Source organism: Notamacropus eugenii, chromosome 6 (genome assembly GCF_028372415.1).
Source record: "Notamacropus eugenii isolate mMacEug1 chromosome 6, mMacEug1.pri_v2, whole genome shotgun sequence".
Classification (NCBI taxonomy): domain Eukaryota; kingdom Metazoa; phylum Chordata; class Mammalia; order Diprotodontia; family Macropodidae; genus Notamacropus; species Notamacropus eugenii.
This window is the reverse complement of record NC_092877.1, coordinates 164,131,075-164,151,757: the sequence shown is the minus strand read 5'-3', so window position 1 is coordinate 164,151,757 and position 20,683 is coordinate 164,131,075.

Here is a 20,683-nt window from a genome sequence, read left to right as displayed (position 1 = left end):
AATCTCTGTCCTAATGCAGAAAATGAAAGGAATATACTCTCCAGGGAATCTTTAAAGTACTTCAGAGGAAAACAAAGAAAAACAAATGACGTGGAATCTTACTTGTATCTATACGTTGTAGTATGAAGGGATATAACAGAGAGAAGAAAGGAGCCATGCCTTCTGAAAATGTGTAGCTAAGCTCTTCTTGGACATTAAGCTCTTCTTGGAGAGGAGAAGCTAGACCATTACAGGAAGAGTTGACATCTTTTGCTCCAGAAAATTATGGTATGGTGGTATAGGGACCATCCAGAAAGAGATCTAGATATGAAAAGAGACAAATAATGGTCCCTGATGACTTCCCTGCTGAGGGTTTTGAAGGAACCTTTTGGGTAAGAGATATCAATTCAGTGCTACACAGTGAATCAAAAATTTTTCTAGACTTGCTAAAACTGAGGATCTTGATTCACTTCAGACAATTCACAGAAAAACATATGATGCTGCTCTAAGGAACCTCAGAAATACTGATGAAAATTATAAAGTTCTGGACAAAAAAATACCCCAAACAAAACAAAAATTTGATTATTTTAACTGTGCAGGTGGTGTTTTCATCACCTGTGAGGGTAAGGGATTCAGAAAAACAAAAAAAGACTGGAAAGGGCTAAGGACATGGTGTCTGAAATGGGGTTTGGATTTCTGGACTGTGGCTTGAAAAGCAGGAATGGTGGGCTCTTAGCCAGAGCTAGAGTGAACCCAACATATGGTAAAAACTTATTTACTTGGAGTGTTACAAATCTGATCAATAGTTTTCTAAATTGAAAAAGAAAGGGGAGAAGAAGAAAGAAAATTGCCAGTGTAGAAACAAGCCAAAACTGCTACCATAGATACAGCAAGTGTGGTATAGGAAGAACTGTAGAAGAGAGGTCCAGTGGTTCAGAGAACATAACATTCAATAAAAATTTAACAATGTCCTCAGGTTAAAATACAAAGGTTAAAGTAATAGATAACACACAGGATGAATTTAGAAATCCTTATATGAAGAGGGATATTTTACTTAATTGATATTACTGAGAGTTGATGAAATGGTGCTCAGCTCTGGAAAGGTATTATCTTATTCAAAGAAAACAGAACAAGAGGGAAGTGGAATATCATTGTATAATAAAAAGATACACTCACCTCAGTAAATGTAAGAACCTGAAGGAGAAAAAAAATGGAGAACATTTCAGTGAAGCTCCAAATGGAGAGAGACACAGAAGTGATATTGTCATTAGGGTGTTAGGGAGTAGGGTGCAGGGAGATAGCAAATTTGAAAGTCAAACAGCTTTGGACTGAGGCAAAGGAGATTGAAAGATGCCTAGAAAAATATTTGATTATCCCTTAGGCTATAAAGAGAACATTCAGGTCTTTTTCCTTGACACTGGTAATTGGTGAAGAAGGTATAGTTGGAAATCAGCCCTTGAGCATATGTGATAGAGTGTATTTTAAGTGGAGTTTGAGCATTTGGAAAATGAGAGAGAAAGAGAGGTAGACAGAGAAAGACTAGTTAATGATCTTGTGTGAAACCTGAGAACTGTCAGCGTTGTGCTTTTCATTAAGGTATAAGTCAGAGTGTATGTCTTGGTGTTGACTTGTGGATAGGGCTACTTTGAGGGTATAATTCAAGCCTTGAGGGGAGATTCCAAAAAGTTTGTTTTGTCCCTGGATAAACTGTCATTTGGGGATCATAGTAGTGACTGAGATTCCTGGCAGAGTGCATCTGGGCAGACTCACCCTGCTTGGATTAAGATAGTGAAACTGAGATCGTGCGGTCCTAAGACCAATCCTTACATAGTGATTCATCATTTTGGGGACTGTGAAGATCCATTTCAATATGTAGTTATCTGGTTGACACAGTTGTCAGTTTATATCCACAGAAAAAGAGCACATACAGAGAAGCCAGGGAATTCAGCATCTGTTTGTGAGGGTGCATGTGTATGTGGAGGAATCTGTGTGATACATAAAATAATATGCAGAAGGACCGAATTAGATCAGGAATTTGGGAAGTGGGTCATACATTTGGCCTGGGGATATGATATTACAGTGGTGAGTAACTTCAAGTATTTGGAAATCTGCTATAGATCTCCAAAAAAAACCAGTTGATAATTTTTTTGACTTGCCTTATTGATAATTTCATCCTTCATAAGGCAGAGAAAGCAATAACAGGAATAGTTTATACTGGACATGATTTTTTCCAACCAGAAAGAACTTGTTGCTAAAGTCAAAATGACTAGAACCTAGAGAGAGGCAGGGCAGTGGCAAGTAAGTACTCAATCATACAGTTCACAATGGAAGAGAGGAAAGATAAGCAGAGACTCTGGATAAGATTTTGAAAGTTCAGAAAGGTATAGGAAGAGTGTTCTATCTCAGTGGCCCAAAGCTGTCATGGGAAAATTGGCTCAAGATCATAGCATAATAGACTTAGAGCTGAAAGGGACCTTATACATCATCAAGGACAAACTCATTATTTTACAGATGAAGTAACTGAAGCTTGATGGAGTGAAATAACATGTGCAAGGTAGCACAGCTAGGAATTGGCAGAGGCAAAATTCAAGCCCACATCCTGTAACTCCTAATTCTGAACTATCTCTACTATAGTCATATATCACCTTCCTCAGAGTGAAATGGTAGACACAGGCATAAAGATTAGGATGAGGAAGAGGGAAAGAGACAAATGTGGTTACATAGTATGCCTACTGATCAATTCAAATTTAGAAAAATATGGCTAGACAAGTAAAGGCTAGAAATGCTAAAGTTCAGAAAGAGGAGAAAGCTGATGCCAAATGTGAAGCATAATGAAAAGTTGTTCATGTGTTTATGTTGATGCTATGGTGTGGGAACAAGAGGAGGAAAAAAAGAATAGGCCTGATGAAAGACATGAAGGATGACAGCAATATAGAATTATGAATAAACTGTGCTGTTCATATTTCTTTTGCTCTTTTTTAAAAAAAATAAATGTTATTTTTTCATTATTTTCTGCCTCATTTATTTTTATTTAATATTTTCTTTTACCCCAGTTACATGTAAAAACAAATTTTAGCATTAATTTTTAAAACTTTGAGTTTCAAATTCTCTCACATTTCCCCATTGCACATTGAGAATGCAAGCAATTTAATACATTATACATGTGTAGTCATGCAAAACTTTTACATAATAGTTATGGTATGAAGGAAAATAAGATTGAAAAATCCCTCAAGAAAAATACAGCAAATTTTAAAAAAGTATGCTTCAATTTATATTCCAACACCATCAGTTTTTTTTCTCTTGGGTTGGATAACATTCTTCTTCAAAAATCCTTCAGAGTTGTTTTGAATTGTTGTATTGCCGAGAATAGCTAAGTCATTCACAGGTGATGATCTTACAGTATTGCTATTACTTTGTTTACAATACATTTCACTTTGCATCAGTTCATGTAAGTCTTTCCAGGTTTTTCTGAGAGCATCTTGCTCATCATTTCTTACAGCACAATAGTATTCCATCATAGTCACATACCACAATTTGTTTAGCCATATTCCAGTTGATGGACATCTCCTCAGTTTCCAATTCTCTGCCACCAGAAAAGAGCTGTTATCAATAATTTTTAGATATATGTCCTTTTCCTTTCTGTTTTTTTATCTCTTTTGGGATACATAACTATTAGTACAGACCTAGGTCAAAGGGCATGTGTGGTTGTATAGCTCTTTGGGCATAATTCCAAATTGCTCTGCAGAATGGTTGAATCAGTTTGCAACAGCACCAACAGTGCATTAATGTCTCATATTTTTCCAAAATGTCCTCCAACATTTTTGTCATTTACCTTTTCTGTCCTATTAGTCAATCTAACAGGTGTGAGAATTGTTTTAATTTGCATTTCTCTAATCAATAGTAAGTTAGAGTATTTTTTTTCATATAGCTATAGATGACTGATTATTTCATCTAAAACTGTTCATGTATTTTGATCATTTATCAATTGTAGAATGGCTCTTATTTTTATAAATTTGATTGAGTTCTCTTTATGTTAGAGAAATTAGGTTTTATCAGGGTAACTTGGTTCAAATTTGTTTTCAGTTACTATTGCTAACTGTATTTCCCTCTATGCTGTTTCTTGCTCTCCCTCCCCTTCTTACTCTCTTCTTTCTCCTTTCACCCTGTTCCTCCTCCAAAGTGTTTTGCTTTTGACTACCCCGTCCCTCAAACTCCCCTCTCATCTATCACACCTTCCCTTCTTTATTCCCTTCCCCTCCGACTTTCTTGTAGAGTAAGATAGATTTTTATACCCAGTTGAGTATGTAGATCATTCCCTTTTTGAACTAATTCTGAGGAGAGTAAGGTTCACTCATTTTCCCTTCATCTCCTCCCTCTTCCCCTCCCCTGTAAAAGCTTTATCTTGCCTCTCTTACATGAAATAATTTAGCCCATTCTGCCTCTCCTTTTTCCTTTCTGCCAGTACATTCCTCTCTCACCCTTTCATTTTATTTTTTATATCATCCCTTCATATTCAACTCACACCTGTGTCCTCTGTCTATATATTTATTTCTATCTATATCTATCTATCTATCTATCTATCTATCTATCTATCTATCTATCTATCTATCTATCTATCTATCTACTCACACCTTCTAACTGCCCTAATAATGAGAAAGTTCTTGTGAGTTACAAGTATCATCTTCCCATGGTAAGAATGCAAACAGTTTAACCTTATCAAATCTCTTATGGTTTCCCATTCCTCTTTACCTTTTTATGCTTCCCTTGAGTCTTATATTTGAAAGTTAAATTTTCTATTCAGCTCTGGTCTTTTCATCAAGAATGCTTGAAAATCCTCTATTTTATTGCATATTCAGTTTTTCCTCTGAAGGACTGTGCTCAGTTTTTTTGAGTAGGTGATTCTTGGTTGCAATTGTAGCTTCTTTACCCTCTGTAATATCATATTCCAAGTCCTTAGATCTTTTTGATGTAGAAGCTACTAAATCTTGTGTTATCCTAATTGTGTCTCCATAATACTTAAATTGTTTCTTTCTGGATGCTTGCAGTATTTTCTCCTTGCCCTTGAAACTCTGGAATTTGGCTATAATATTCCTGGGAATTTTCATTTTGGCATCTCTTTTAGGCAATCAGTAGATTCTTTCAATTTCTATTTTACCCTCTGGTTCTAGAATATGGGAACAATTTTCTTTGATAATTGTTTAGAAGATAATGTCTAGGGTCTTTTCTTGATCATGGTTGTCAAGTAGTCCAATAATTTTACAATTATCTCTTGGATATATTTTCTAGGCCAGTTGTTTTTCCAATGAGATATTTTACATTATCTTCTATTTTTTCATTCATTTGGTTTTGTTTTTATTGCTTCTTGATTTTTAATAAAGTCATTGCTTTCATTTTCTCGATTCTAATATATTAGGAATTATTTTCTTCAGTGAACTTTTGTACCTCCTCTTTCCATTTGGCCAATTCTGCTTTTTAATGCATTTTTCTCCTCATTGGCTTTTTGGACTTTTACCATTTGACCTAGTCTGTTTTTAAAGTAATTTTCTGTAATTTTCTTCTGCATTTTTGTGTCTCCTTTAACAAGCTTTTGATTCATTTTTCATTATTTTATTGCATCACTCATTTCTCTTCCTAATTTTTCCTCTACCTCTGTTACTTGATTTTCAAAACCCTTTTTGAGCTCTTCCATGGCCTGAGACCAATTCATATTTTTCTTGGAAGCTTTGGATGGAGGAGTTTTTACTTTGTTGTCTTCTGAGTGTATGTTTTGATCTTCCTTGTCACCATAGTAACTTTCTATAGTCAGAAATTTTTTCCCATTGTTTGCTCATTTTCCTAGCCTCTTACTTGACATTTAACTTTTGTTAAAGTAGGGCTCTTCATCCAAAGCAGAGGATACCCTTTTCCAGGGTTCATGACTTCTATGCAGTTGTTTTCAGAGATATTTCTAGAGACCTGGAAGTTTTCAGTTCTTCCAAGGTGATATGATCTAAGGAGAGGTGTTTATTCCTCTCCTGTCCTGTGCTCTGGTCTGTGAAAGACCACAAGCACTCTTTTCTTTCCTGAAAGTTTGATGAGAGTCCCTACTCCACTGATTGTGGCTACAAACTCTGGTGTGCTCATGCTCTTCCTCATCCTGGGACTGCCACCTAAGACTATGGCCCAGATTTGTGTGTGGGTAAAGCAACTAAGTCCTGCCTCAGTGCTAGCAGAAGCCCCTGTAATTCCTACTGACCTGTTGTTTGATTCACTTACCATCTGGGGACTGAGAGCTCCAGAAACAGTTGCTGCCACTGCTGATTCAGTGGCTCTCAAAACCTTCTTCTGTTTTGTTGGGGCTGGGGCTGTGTTGGTGAAGCGTGCCCTAGACTATGTTCCACTCTCAGCCAGGTACAACAGACCTTTCCTGCTGACCTTCTAAGTTTTCTTTGGTAGCTCTGGTCTGTGAGGATTGGAAACTGCTACTGCTGCCACTGATTTAATTGCCCCAAAGCCTGCTCCTTGTTTGTTGGGGCCTGGTCTACATTGGTGCTACATGCTCTGGACTGTGCTCCTCTCTTCCCCTGATGCAACAGACATTTTCTGTCAATTTTCTAAGTTGTCTTGGGCTGGAAAATTATTTCGCTGTGTCTTTTAGAAGGTTCTGTCACTCTAGAATTTTAGTGTCATTATTTAAAGGCATTTGGAAGGGTTTGGGGGAGAGCTCAGGTGAGTCCCTGGTTTTACCAATTTGTCTCTACTTCTCTAAGTTACATTTTTTTTAGTGAACAAAAAAAATCCCTTTTCTCTCCCTCTTGCTTCTCCTTTCCCAAAATGAAAAGAAAGAAAATCAAACCTTCCTTTATTAATTTGGATAGTCAAAATGAATTCTTGCATTGTCTTTTTTAAAAAAAAATATATCTTTATTTTCACCTCTCTCAGGAGGTATGTAATCTTCTGGAATCATAGTTGATCATTTCACTAATCACAATTCCTAAATATTTGAAGTTGTTTATCTTTATAATATTGTTATCACTGTGTTAGTCATTCTTCTAGTTCTTCTCACTTAATGCTTTATCAGTTCATAAAATTCTTTCTAGGTTCCTTTGAAACTATCTCTTTGATCATATCAAAAGACAATAGTATTCCAGAGTTCTATCTTAGTTTCCAATCCTTTGTCCCATCAAAAAGAACACTCACAGATACACACACATGTGTATATATGTATATGTGTACATATACATGTACACAATGTATATATAGTTATACTCACATATATACATACATATACATATACACACACCTATACATGTACATACACATACATATTCAATTAGAGTTTGCTTTGCTTAGAGCTACTCCCTCCTTTCTTTTGCCCTTCCTTTACTCCCCCTTCTCCCTACTTCCCTTTACATACCATTTCCCTATTGAGTGCAATTTATACTTTCCATGTGTTTATTCCTTTCCTTCATTTATTTATTTGTTTGTTCATTCATTCATTTGTTTATTTATTTGCCTATTTATTTATCTACTTATTTATTTGTTTGTTTGTTTATTTATAGTTATTAACATTCATTTCCACAAAATTCCAAGTCCCCAATTTTCTCCCCATCTCTCCCCTCTCCCCACCCTGAAACATCTTGCATTCTGATTACCCCTTGCACTAATGTGCCATCTCTACTAACACCCCTCTCTTCCCTCATCACCATTTACTCTCTTGTCCCGTAGGGCAAGATAAATTTCTGTACCCCATTACCTGTATTTCTTATTTCCCAGTTTTACACAAAACAATTCTCAACATTTGTTCCCAAAACTTTGAGTTTCAACTTCTCTTTCTCCCTCCCTCCCCATCTATCCCCATTGAGAAGGCATAATAGTCATGTTGTGTAAGACATTTCTCTCCATCCTATCCTGATCCCCATTTCTTCAATTCTCTCTTTTGACCTTGTCCCTCCCCAAGGGTGTTTACTTCTAATTGCTCACTCCTCCCATTTACCCTCCCTTCCATCATCACTGCCCCCCTTCTCCCCTCCTTTCTTGTAGTGTAAGATAGACTTTCATACCAAATTGAGTGTGCATGTTATTCCTTCCTTGACCAAAATGTGATGAGAGTAAGCTTCACTTTTTCCCTCTCTCCTCTCCCCTTTTCCTCTTCCATTGGAAAAGCTTTTTCTTGACTATTCTATGAGAGATAATTTGCCCCATTCCATTTCTCCCTTTCTCCTCCCAATATATTCCTCTCTCACCCCTTAATTTTGTTTTTTTAAGATATGATCTCTTCCTATTCAACTTACTCTATGCTCTCTCTCTCTCTCTCTCTCTCTCTCTCTTTCTCTCTCTCTGTGACTTGTGTGTGTGTGTGTGTATGTGTAATCCCTCCAACTACCCAGATATTGAGAAAAGTTTCAAGAATTGCAAATGATCCTTTTTTCCCCAGAAGTATTTTACTCAGTTTTGTTGGGTAGGTGATTCTTGATTTTAATCCTAGTTCCTTTGACTTCTGGAATATCATATTCCACATCCTTTAGTCCCTTAATGTAGAAGCTGCTAGATCTTCTGTTATCCTGATTGTATTTCTACAAATACTTGAATTGTTTCTTTCTAGCTGCTTGCAATATTTTCTCCTTGACCTGGGAACTCTGGAATTTGGCCACAATGTTCCTAGGAGTTTCTCTTTTTGGATCTCTTTCAGGAGGGGATCGGTGGATTCTTTCAATATTTATTTTGCCCACTGGTTCTAAAATATCAGGGCAGTTTTCCTTGATAATTTCATGAAAGATGATGTCTAGGCTCTTCTTTTGATCACAGCTTTCATGTAGTCCCATAATTTTTAAATTGTCTCTCCTGGATCTATTTTCCAGGTCAGTTGTTTTTCCAATGGGATATTTCACATCATCTTCCAGTTTTTCATTCTTTTGGTTTTGTTTTTGTGATTTCTTGGTTTCTCATAAAGTCATTAGCCTCCATCTATTCCATTCTCATTTTGAAAGAACTATTTTCTTCAGTGAGCTTTGGAACCTCCTTTTCCATTTGGCCAATTCTGCTTTTGAAAGCATTCTTCTCCTCATTGGCTTTTTGAACCTCTTTTGCCAACTGAGTTAGCCTATTTTTCAAGGTGTTATTTTCTTCAGCATTTTTTGGGGTCTCCTTTAGCAAGGTGTTGACCTGTTTTTTATGCTTTTCTTTCATCTCTCTCATTTCTCTTCCCAGTTTTTCCTCCACCTCTTTAACTTGATTTTCAAAATCCATTTTGAGCTCTTCCATGGCCTGAGCCCATTGAATATTTATTTTGGATGCTTAGGATACAGAAGCCTTGACTTTTATGTCTTTCCCTGATGGTAAGCATTGTTCTTCCTCATCTGAAAGGATGGGAGGAGATATCTGTTCACCAAGAAAGTAACTTTCTATGGTCTTATTTTTTTTCCCTTTTTTGGGCATTTTCCCAACCAGTTACTTGACTTTTGCATCCTTTGTGAAGAGTAGAGCATACTCTGGGAATCTGTAAGATCTCAGTTCCTCCAAGGTGGCACAATCAAGTGTGTACTGATCTGGACTCAGAGAGGGATTTTTATGCCCAGAATCGTAGCAATTGTCTCTCCACAGCCACCTGTCCTCCAGTTCTGCCAAATCAGCACTGGGGCTGATTTTCAGATAAGCTGGATGGGCAGGGCCACCATTCATGAGAGAAAGACCAACTCGGCCAGGGCCTCCAACCAGGGTTGAGGTAAGACTCAACTCTTCAGTGCCCCCAGGGGTTTTTATACTCCAACAATGGGGTGGTCTATGGGCTGCTGTGCAGCTTCTGTGGCTGCTGCCTGCTGCCTGCTGCCCAAGCTATGGGAATTCCCTTCTCCCTTCCTGGCCAGCTGATAAACCCCTGTCACTTCCCTTTGGCGCCTGTGGGTTGAGGGATCTGAGGACCTGCTGCTGTGACTGGAGATTCTGTCCCCAAGGTGTCCTCCTCCCAGAGTCTCATCATGCTGGGTGGACAAGGCTGGTCTGGTGTAACCAGTGTTTCTGTGGGCCTTTCAGGTCACCGTGGGCTGGAAATCTCCTCCACTCTGTTGTTCTCCACTTCTGCTGCTCCAGTATCTGTTGATAGTCCCTCTCTACAGGTATTTTATGGGCTGTTGGGGAGATCCTGCATAAGTATGTCTTTCTAGTTCTCCATCTTGGCTTTGCCCCCAAGCATTTTTTTAATTGACTGTAGACAGCTTTAATTTCTTCCTCTGAAAAAACTGCCTATTCATATGCTTTGATGATTTATCACTTGGGGAATGAACTGAATTCTTGTAAATTTTACACAGTTCTCTATATAGGTTAGAAATGGGGTCTTTATCACAGACTCTAGTTGTAAAAATTCTCCATTTTCTTCTTCCCTCCTAATCTTGGTTGCAATAGCTTTGTTCATGCAAAAACTTTTCAATTTAATGTAATTAAAATTATTCACTTTGCATTTCATAATGTTCTGTATTTCTTATTTTTTCATAAATTTCTTCATTTTCCATAAATCTAACAGATATACTATCCTTTGCTACCCTAATTTATATATAGTATCATCATTTATTCCTAGTTCATGTACCCATTTGGACTTTTTTCTCATGGATGGTGTCAAGCATTGATCTGTGTCCAGTTTCCATCACACTATTATGCAATTTTCCCAGAAGTTTTTGTCAAACAGTGAGTTTTTATCCCAGAATCTGGAGTCCTTGGGTTTATCAAACAGTAGTCTGCTATAATCATTGACTACTGTGTCTTGAGTACCTAAATTATTCCACTGATTTACCCTTCTGTTTCTTACCCATTCCCAAGTGGTTTTGATGACTGTTCCTTTCAATTTGAGATCTGGTATTGCTAGGTCACCTTCCCTAGCATTTCTTTTTTATCAGTTCCCTTGATATTCTAGACCTTTTGTTCTTCCAGATGAATTCTGATTTTTTTCTAGCTCTAGAAAGCAATTTACTGGTTTTGATTGGTATAACACTGAATAAGTAAAATGGTAGAATTATCATTTTTATTATATTAGCTCAGCCTATCCATGAGTAGCAGATGTTTTCCCAATTGCTTAGATCTGAGTTTATTTGTTAAAAAGTGTTTTATCATTATGTTCATATAGTCCCTGAGTTTGTTTTGGCAGGTAGACTCCCAAATATTTTATAGTGTCTACTGTAACTTTAAATGGGAATTCTCTTTCTATCTCTTGCTTTGTTAGTAACATATAGACATGTAATTGATTTATGTAAGTTTATTTTGTATCCTGCAACTTTGCCAAAGTTGTTTATTATTTCAAGGAGTTTTTTAATTGATTCTCTGAGATTCTCTAAAGTATATCACCATATCATCTGCAAAGAGTAATAGATTAGTTTTTTTTCCTCTTCTAATTCTTTAAATTTACTTTTCTTCTCTTATTGCTAAAGCTGAAATTTCCAGTACCACATTGAATAACAGTGGTGATAATGGACATCCTTGTTTCACCCCTGTTCTTACTGGAAATGTATCTACCTTATCCCCATTATATACAATGCTTGCTAATTGTTTTAGGCTGATACTACTTATTATTTTAAGGAAGACTTCATTTATTCCTATGCTCTCCAGTGTTTTCAACAGTAATGGGTGTATTTTGTCAAAAGCTTTTTCTGCATCTATTGAGATAATCATATGGTTTCTCTTAGTTTTGTTGCTGATATAATCAATAATGCTGAAAGTTTTCCTAATACTGAACCAGTCCTGCTTTACTAGTATAAATCATACCTGATCATAATGTATTATTCTCATGAGAAGTTGCTGCAATCTTTTTGTTAGTATTTTATTTAAAATTTTTACATCTATATTCATTAGGGAAATTGGTCTATAATTTTCTTTTCTTTGTTTTGGCTCTTCCTGCTTTAGGTATCAAATCATATTTGTATCATAAAAATAGTTTGGGTAGGACTCCTTTTTCACCAGTTTTCCCAAATAGTCTATATAGTGTTGGAATTAATCTTTAAATTCTTTGATAGAATTCACTTGTAAATCCATCTGGCCCTGGAGATTTTTTCCTAGGGAGTTCATTGATGACTTTTTCAATTTATTTTTCTGAGATGGGGTTATTTAAGTATTTTACTTTCTCTTCTGTTAGTCAGGACAATTTATATTTTTAAAAATATTCATCCATTTCACTTAGATTGTCAAATTTATGGGCATACAGTTGGAAAAAGTAATTGCTAATAATTGTTTCAATTTCCTCCTCATTGGAGCTGATTTCCCTCTTTTTATTTTTGATATTAGTAACTTGGTTTTCCTCTTTTTTAAAATCATATTGACCAAAAGTTTATCAATTTTATTTTTTTTCATAAAACTAACTCTTAGTTTTATTTATTTGTTCAATAGTTTTCTTAATTTCATTTTTATTAATCTCTCCTTTGGTTTTCAGTATTTCTAATTTGGTATTTACTTGGGGATTTTCAATTTGCTTTTTTTCTAGCTTTTTCAGTTGTATGTCCAATTCATTGATCTCTTCTTTCTCTGTTTCATTCATGTAGGCATTCAATGATATAAAACTTGCCCTAAGAATTGCTCACAGCATCCTTTAAGTTTTGGTAGGTTGTCTCATTACTGTCATTCTATTGAGTGAAATTACTGATTGTTTCTATGATTTGTTGTTTAACCCACTCATTCTTTAGGATTAGATTATTTAGTTTGCAATTAATTTCTGATCTATCTTTCCATGGCCCTTTATTTCAAATAATTTTTATTGTATTATATTCTGAAAAGGATACGCTGACTATCTCTACTTTTGTGCTCTGGATTGTGAGGTTTTTATGCTCTAGTTCATGGTCAGTTTTTGTGTATATGCTACATACTGCTGAGAAAAAGGTATATTCCTTTCTATCCTCATTCAGTTTTCTCCAGCGTTCTGTCCTATCTACCTTACCCAGAATTCTATTCACATTCTTAACTTCTTTCTTGTTAATTGTGAGGTTAGGTTTATGAAGTTCAGAGGGGGAAAGTTGAGGTCTCTCACTAGTATAGTTTTTCTGCCTATTTCTTCCTGTAATTCCCTTAACTTCTCCTCTAAGAATTCGGATGCTACACCACTTGGTGCATATATGTTTAGTAATGATATTACTTCATTTTCTATGATGCCTTTTAGTAGAATATCATTTCCTTCCTTAACTCCTATGACTATATCTATTTCTTCTTTTGCTTTGTCTGAGATTAGAATTACTACTCCTGCTTTTTTTATATCAGCTGAATCATAATATATTCTGCTCTAACCTTTTACCTTTATCCTGTGTATATTCCCCTGTTTCAAATGTGTTTCTTGTAAACCTCATATTGTAAGATTATGGTTTTTAATTCTTTCTGCTATCCATGTCCATTTTATGGGAGAGTTCATCCCATTCCCATTCAGTTATGATTCTTATTTGTGCTTTCTCTCCATCTTATTTCCCCCTATTTATGCTTTTATTTCTCCCTTCTCCCTTCCCCTTCTCAATAGAATTTTATTTTTGACCACCACCTCCCTCAATACTCTCTCACTTCTATCAGCCCCCCTCCCTTGTATTCCCCCCTTCCTTTACTACTTCTTTCCTCCTTTTTACCCCCACTCCCTTTTCTTTCTCCCTTCCTACTCCCTGTAAGGCAAGTTAGATTTCTATACATAACTGAGTATGTTGTTCCCTCCTTGAATCAAGTCAGATGAAAGTAAATGTCAAACAATGCTCATCTTCCCTCTTTCCCTCTTCTATAATATATTTTTGTGCCTTTTTTGTGATATAATTTACCTTTTTCTGTCTCCTCCTTTTCTCTGTGTTGATAATGATTTTTTTTAGTATAATCAAGTGCCTTTGATTGAATAATGAGGTTAAATAATATCTTTCCCACCCATTAACGGACTGGAGAAGATTTGTAAGAAGGCCTATACCTTTTGTTAATGAGGCATTAGTTCTCAAGGCTTGTGATGCCCTCTAACTCTGAAAAACATATGAATACTCTGAGGTGAGGTTTTACTTTGGGACTCATTCATTGGAAGAAGGTTATTTGGCCAGATGAGACTCTGGGTAGCCATTAGTTACCCCCACTTTGAAAACCCAGATGTTGGTGCTTCCCTCTCTGTTAGCTGTGGTCAGACAATTGGACCTGTCTGTTGATCTGTGATATATGTATTGCTTGTGGTCGAACAGTTAGAAACCTGTCTGTTGGTCTTTATTTCTCTTCTTGTATTTTTCTCTGCTGGTGAACGATATATGTGTTTGATTCAAGGAGATTGTTAACTTCTCAAAAGTTGCCTTTCCTTTTAGAAAAGCAGATCAAAGAACCTGTGGTAGCAGGCCCTCTGTGTATTTCAGGATGCTTACTGTTACATCCCATTACAATTCCTTCAGATGCTTTAATTACATTTTTTATCATCACATTAGTTAATTTATACCCACGCCCTCTATCTTTGTATATCCCTTTTAAATGTCATAATAAATATACAATTCTCAAGATCAGCAAGCATCTTTCTCCCACATAGGGATGTAAACAGTTTGCCCATGTTGAATAACAAGGGTTTTTTGTTTTTTCCCCCTGTTTACCTTTTTATACCCTCTCTTCAGTCTTGTATTTGAAGAATAAATTTTCTATTGCGATCTGACCTTTTCATTAGGAAGCTCTGGACATCCCTTATTTCATTGAATGTCCATCTCCTTGTGTGAAATATTATGCTCAATTTTGCTGGGTAATTGATGCTTACTTGTAGTCTACACTCCTATGCTTTATGGAATATCATATTCCAATCCCTCTGATCTTTTAAAGCAGAAGCTGCAAGGTCCTTTGTAATCCTGACTGTAGTCTCTCAGTATTTGAATTGTTTCTTTCTGACTGCTTGTAGTGTATTCTCCTTAACTTGATAGTTCTGGAATTTGATAATATTCCTTGATGTTTTCATTTTGTTATCTCTTTCAGGAGGTGATTGGTGGATTCTTTGATGACTCTTTTGCCCTCTGGATCTAAGATCTCAGGGTAGTTTTCCTTGATGATTTCTTGGAAGATATTGTCCAGGCTCTTTTTTTCATTATGGCTTTCCAGTACAGCAATAATTCTTAGATTTTTTTTCTCCTGGACCTCATTTCCAGGTCAGTTGTTTTTCTAATGAGATTCTTTGCATTTTCTTCTCTTTTTTCACTCTTTAGATTTTGTTGATTGATTCTTGATGTCTCATAGAGCCATTAGTTTCTACTTGCCCAATTCTATTTTTTAATAAATTATTTTTTCAGTTTACTTTTGTACCTCCTTTCCCATTTGTCCAATTGTTCCTTTTAAGGGGTTATTTTCTCCAGTTAGGTTTATACCTCCCTATCCATTTACCCAATTTTCCTTTTTAAGGAGCTGTTCTCTTCAGTGAATTCTTTTTTCATTTTGTCAATTGTATTTTAAAACGACTGGCCAATTTTTCTTCCACCTCTCTAATTTGCCTTTTAAAATCCTTCTTGAGCTCTTCTAAAATGCTATTTGGGCCTGAGACCACTTCTTATTTCCTTTTGAGGTTGTAAAGATGAGTACAGTGTCAATGTTGTCCTCTTCTAAGTTCATATTTTGGTTTTTGTCCCCATAGTAAGATTCTATGGTCTTTCCTCTTATGATTTGCTTCTTGCTCATGATGATTTCCTTTTTCCTAACTTTTAAAGTGGACCTCTGCTTCTAGGCTACAGAGGGCTCTGTCTCACTTTTCTTGTGCTGAGAATTTGAGGCTTTGTGTGTTGTGGCCTCTGATTCTTTCAACTAGAAGTTAGAATGCAGCAGCTTACCTGGTACTGAGCTAGCTGGTATATGCCAAGGCAGAGGCCAGGTGAAGTCTTTTTGAGTTTCCCCAGGGTTACCCTGAAGCTCACTGAATGAGATGTGGGGGAGGGGTGGTCTGGCTGCAGGAAGTTTCCTCCTCTCCTGAGCACAGGTAGGTTCAGTGGCTGGTGAACTCCCTTCTGCCTATTTCCCCTGGCTGTGCTAAGGCACACCTGGCATCCTAGTGTTGGTGCTTACAGGATCCACCCCCTTGGGGCTTAGGATGTTCTCCTGGTTCCCAGAGATGGAACTGTATGGGACATCTTCAGTCCTGCATTAGTCTCTTTCAGCCATGGAAAGAGGGACTCTTCTCCCCTTTGATCTCCTCAGCCTCCAAAACAGATAGATTGCAGTACCCCTTCTATTGATCCCATTATTCCAGGATTTTTCCTGGGGAAATATGCTCTGGGTTTTTTGAGGTTCACAAGGAGAGAGTGAGAGCACTTACAGTTTACTCCGCCATATTGACTCCCAGAAGTTAAAGTAGGTGACTTTCAAACATTTAATCTGTGGACTGATATTCTCAGGAATGGCTGTTGCTATTTCCTAGGGCCCAGAGCTTCTCTCTCACTCAGTTCTCTTGGATTCCCATCCTGGGCTGTTATGTTTGAGAATCCTCACTACTGCTTCTAGTTCAGTCCACTTGAGTGTTTCCTGCTCTACTCCAGTATGGCAAAGTTTGCTCTGTTGGAGCCTGTGTTTCCCCAGTCCTGTGTAACAGATCCTTCTCATCAACCTTCTGGGCTCACCTGGACTGGAAATCTGCCACACTCTCTCTCCTAGTGAATTCTGCCACTCTAAAATTTGTTCAGATTCTCTTTTTAGAGGTATCTGAAGGAATTTGTTGTAGAACTCAGGTGAGGCTGTGTACTCCACCATCTTAGCTCCTTAAACTAGAAATCTCTCTGGTGCATTTTCTTGATCCGTTTGGAGAAGTTGGTGGGAAGGAGGATGGAACTTTGCTATATTTCTTCCTAATATACCACTATATTGTCTCCACTTATATTTTTGCTCTTTCTAAAGAAAATTATCTTTAAATTAGAAAGGATAAAAATAAAATTGTTAATAGACATCAAACTAAAGATAAATGGCAATAGAAGGGCAATCAGCTATCCTCAAATAATTTAGATCACCAAGGACATTATATGTAGAAATGTAAAAAGGAGAAGGAGGGGGAGTCATTATTACCTCTGTTACATGTTCAATACATAGTTAATAATGTGAAGTGTTAGACTGGGAGAGACATGTGGGTTGGGTATATGAAAGCCATCTCATAAAATCACCAAAAATGCAAGTAGCGAGTACCCAGAACTGTGCTATGAAGTTCACCCACATTAATGGAGTATAATATGGATGACAATTCAGTAAAGGAGACTAAGTTGAGTGGTCATACAGGTAGGAGGAGAACTTTAGCCATAGAAGAGAGACTATTTAAGAGGAGAGGGAGGGGAGGAGCCAAGATGGCGGAGTAGAAAGACACACATATGCTAGCTCTGAAACCCACAGCCCATTAAATACCTGTAAAGAAGAACTCCCAACAAATTCAGGAGCAGAAAAGCCACAGAACAACGGAGTGGAGGAGATTTCTGTTCCAGAGAGACCTGGAAAATCAACGCGAAAGGTCCATCACACCCTGGACCTGGAGCAGAGCCCAGCCCTGCCTTGGCCACTCGGCACCCAGAGGAGCAGATCCCAGCAGGCTCCAGGGACAGAATCTCCACCAGCTGAGCAGGTCCCTCCACCCACAGGTGATGAAGGTTGGTGAGAGGGTCTCTTTGGCTGGTTGAGAGGGGAGTGGAGTGTTCCCATAACTCAGGCCCCTTCGGGAGGCAGCAGTGGAGGTAGCAGGGGACAGGGGCTCCCAAAGCAGGCAGGAGCTTGGATCCATTGTTGGAGTGTTGGGATTGGAAGCTTAATTCTGTGTGGATGGTCTCGGGCGGGTAAAAGTGGGACTTCTAAATCTTAGAGTCTTACGAGGCCCTCCATGAACAGTGGGGGTTCGAGAAGGTCAGACTGAGCTAGCTCGGCTAGCTCAGGTATTTCCGCCTCTCCCCTGGAGATACGTGATGGGTGGAGTCTCCCTGCCCTCAAGGTCGTCCCGGATTGGAGCACACCTAGTTACCTAACAGCACGGTATTGAGATGCAAACTGTGTGGCTGAAGATTAAGTAGGATTGAGGAAGCCAGAAAGCTCTCTCTTAGCACGTGTGGAGCCAAAGAGGATAGTAGGGCTCCGCTTCTTTTCTTTCCTCTCTCCCCTCCCCCTCTCTCCCCGCTTGTACTTCTATTTCCAATCCCTTAAGATCTAGCCTCCTTAGGAAATCTCCCCCTCTTCCTCCTAAGGAAGACCCCCCTGCATTTGTAACCCAGACCCTGAAATAAAGCTCAACCCCTGTTCGACTCTGCAACGTCCTTTCTCTCATACGTTTATCCGGTTTGGCCAACCGAAGACCTGGGACAGGTAAGAAAGACTCGGGTAGCCCAATACAGGCCTCTAGGCTTGGCAGTTGGCGCCCCAACAGGGATTGGGAGTGTACATAATCCTGGGTGCTTTTGGGGTACACCCGGAAGGGGCTGTGAAAGAAGCGAGTCCCGAATCCTAGATTCGGAAGGAGAGAAAGGGGAGAGAAGCTTCCCAAACCCCTGGGAAAAGGGCAGGGATGAGGAATCAATTGCCAGTAATAAAGCCAGAGGAACAGGAGGTCTGGGCTGAGACACTTCACAGGGAAGGCAGGGAGGCGGGGGTCACAATAGAGTTAAACGACCTCCGAGAATTTTGTAAGGAAGGGCCGGAGAGGCCAGGGCGGGATTGGAATAAGAGTGGAAGCGGAGAGAGGGGAGGGGAGGACCCAGGCAAGCAGAAAGTTAAGCGGAAAGTTAAGGAGCGTAAAGAAAAAATAGACTCAGAGCTCCATCTAGCGGATGGAAAAGGCGAGGCAGGGGAGAATACGCTGTGCCTTCCCTCCGCGCCTCCTTATAACCTGCTCCATTGGTCAGACAGTTCAGGGCCACAGTCCAGTTTGGAAAAAGGAATAAGAAAGGCTATAGAGAATGGACAAGATGTAGGGACATTTCCTGTGTTAGAAATAGCGGACCCCAGTGTCCCCGGTGGGGTTCGGAGGAGCCACATACCTATAGAGTGGAAGAGAGTGGCGACTCTTAAAGAGGCTTGTACCAAGCATGGCCCTAATTCACCCTTTGTCATAGCCATGCTTGAAACTCTCAGTGGTCAGTTCGTTCTGACTCCTAATGACTGGAAGAGCTTAGCTAGAGCCTGCCTTACCCCTGGGCAGAATGTGATTTGGGTATCAGAATTTTCTCAGAGGGTAAAGAGCACTACCAGTGGGCTAGGGGCTCAGGCCCCCCAGGCTTATCAGCAATTTACAGGAACAGGGCAGTTTGAGGCTACAGGAAATCAATTACAGTACTCAGCCTCCAATTATGTCTTGATTGCCGGAATGGCTATTAGCCGCCTCGGGATGAGGTTATCAAATTTTTAGTAAGGGCCATTGTTGTTGTACTGGAGTCCCCACCCTTGAATTGGAAGTCAGACACCCCAATTTGGGTGGAGCAGTGGCCCCTGACTCCAGAAAAACTCCAGGCACTACAACTATTGGTTAAGGAGCAATTAGCACCCTGGAATGCTCCTGTGTTTGTTATAAAGAAAAAATCCGGGAAATTCAGGTTCCTTAGAGATGTTAATCAAGCATTTGTAAGCTCCTGGCAGCTGCTATACCAAAGTAAACAGCCGCTATGCATTCTTATCAATTTTACCTTAAAGGCGATCCTCGCTAAACAAAGAAGGGGAAAAGGTCCCCTAATACAATCAGAGCTAAGATTAAGAGGCCTAATACAATCAGAGCTAAGATCAAGAGGCCTAATATAATCAGAGCTTGATACAGCTGTCTCAAGGAGCGCACATACTACTCCAGCTATGAGACATTTTAAGATACTAATATGGGGTCGAGGGTATGTTTGTGTCTCCACAGGAAAAGGGAATACGTGGATTCCCATTAGAAGGATCCGTAAGTGGGAACCGATGTCGGAGAGCCCGGAGAAGGATCTTGCACCACCTGAGTCTGCTGCTAATAGTTTTAACCCTGTTGCCCAGAGAGGAAGCAGCACTCATCCCAACATTGCTGCCCATTCCATCTAGGCATCTTTTTCAGCGGCTGAATGAGGACTTTGATATCACAAACCCAGGACACTTGGGTGGGGAGGAGGTGACCAATTTTCCACCTGTATAGATCCATTTGCAAGATTAAGGGAGTGGTGATGTAAGGCGTCTACACCAGCTGCTCCTCTTAAAATACGCTTTGGGATTAGTTGATTGCACTTCCCCTGTTGTAACTCAGCCATTTAGTTTCATCTTTGTTTTATTTGATGCCTCCCTTTGTCAGCTGTGCTAGCTGCAGATTTCTGTGTGAATGAAGTCTTGTTGTAGGGTACTCATATGCTAAAGGCCTTCCTAATCCACTCAGCCTCCAGCCACTGTTTGCTCTAGAGCCAGGTGCGCTCCGCGCATAACAAAGAAGGGGATATGTTGGGATTGGAAGCTCAATTCCGTGTGGACGGTCTCGGGCGGGTAAAAGTGGGACTTCTAAATCTTAGAGTCTTACGAGGCCCTCCATGAACAGTGGGGGTTCGAGAAGGTCAGACTGAGCTAGCTCGGCTAGCTCGGGTATTTCCGCCTCTCCCCTGGAGATACGTGATGGGTGGAGTCTCCCTGCCCTCGAGGTCGTCCCGGATTGGAGCACACCTAGTTACCTAACAGCACGGTATTGAGATGCAAACTGTGTGGCTGAAGATTAAGTAGGATTGAGGAAGCCAGAAAGCTCTCTCTTAGCACGTGTGGAGCCAAAGAGGATAGTAGGGCTCCGTTTCTTTTCTTTCCTCTCTCCCCTCCCCCTCTCTCCCCGCTT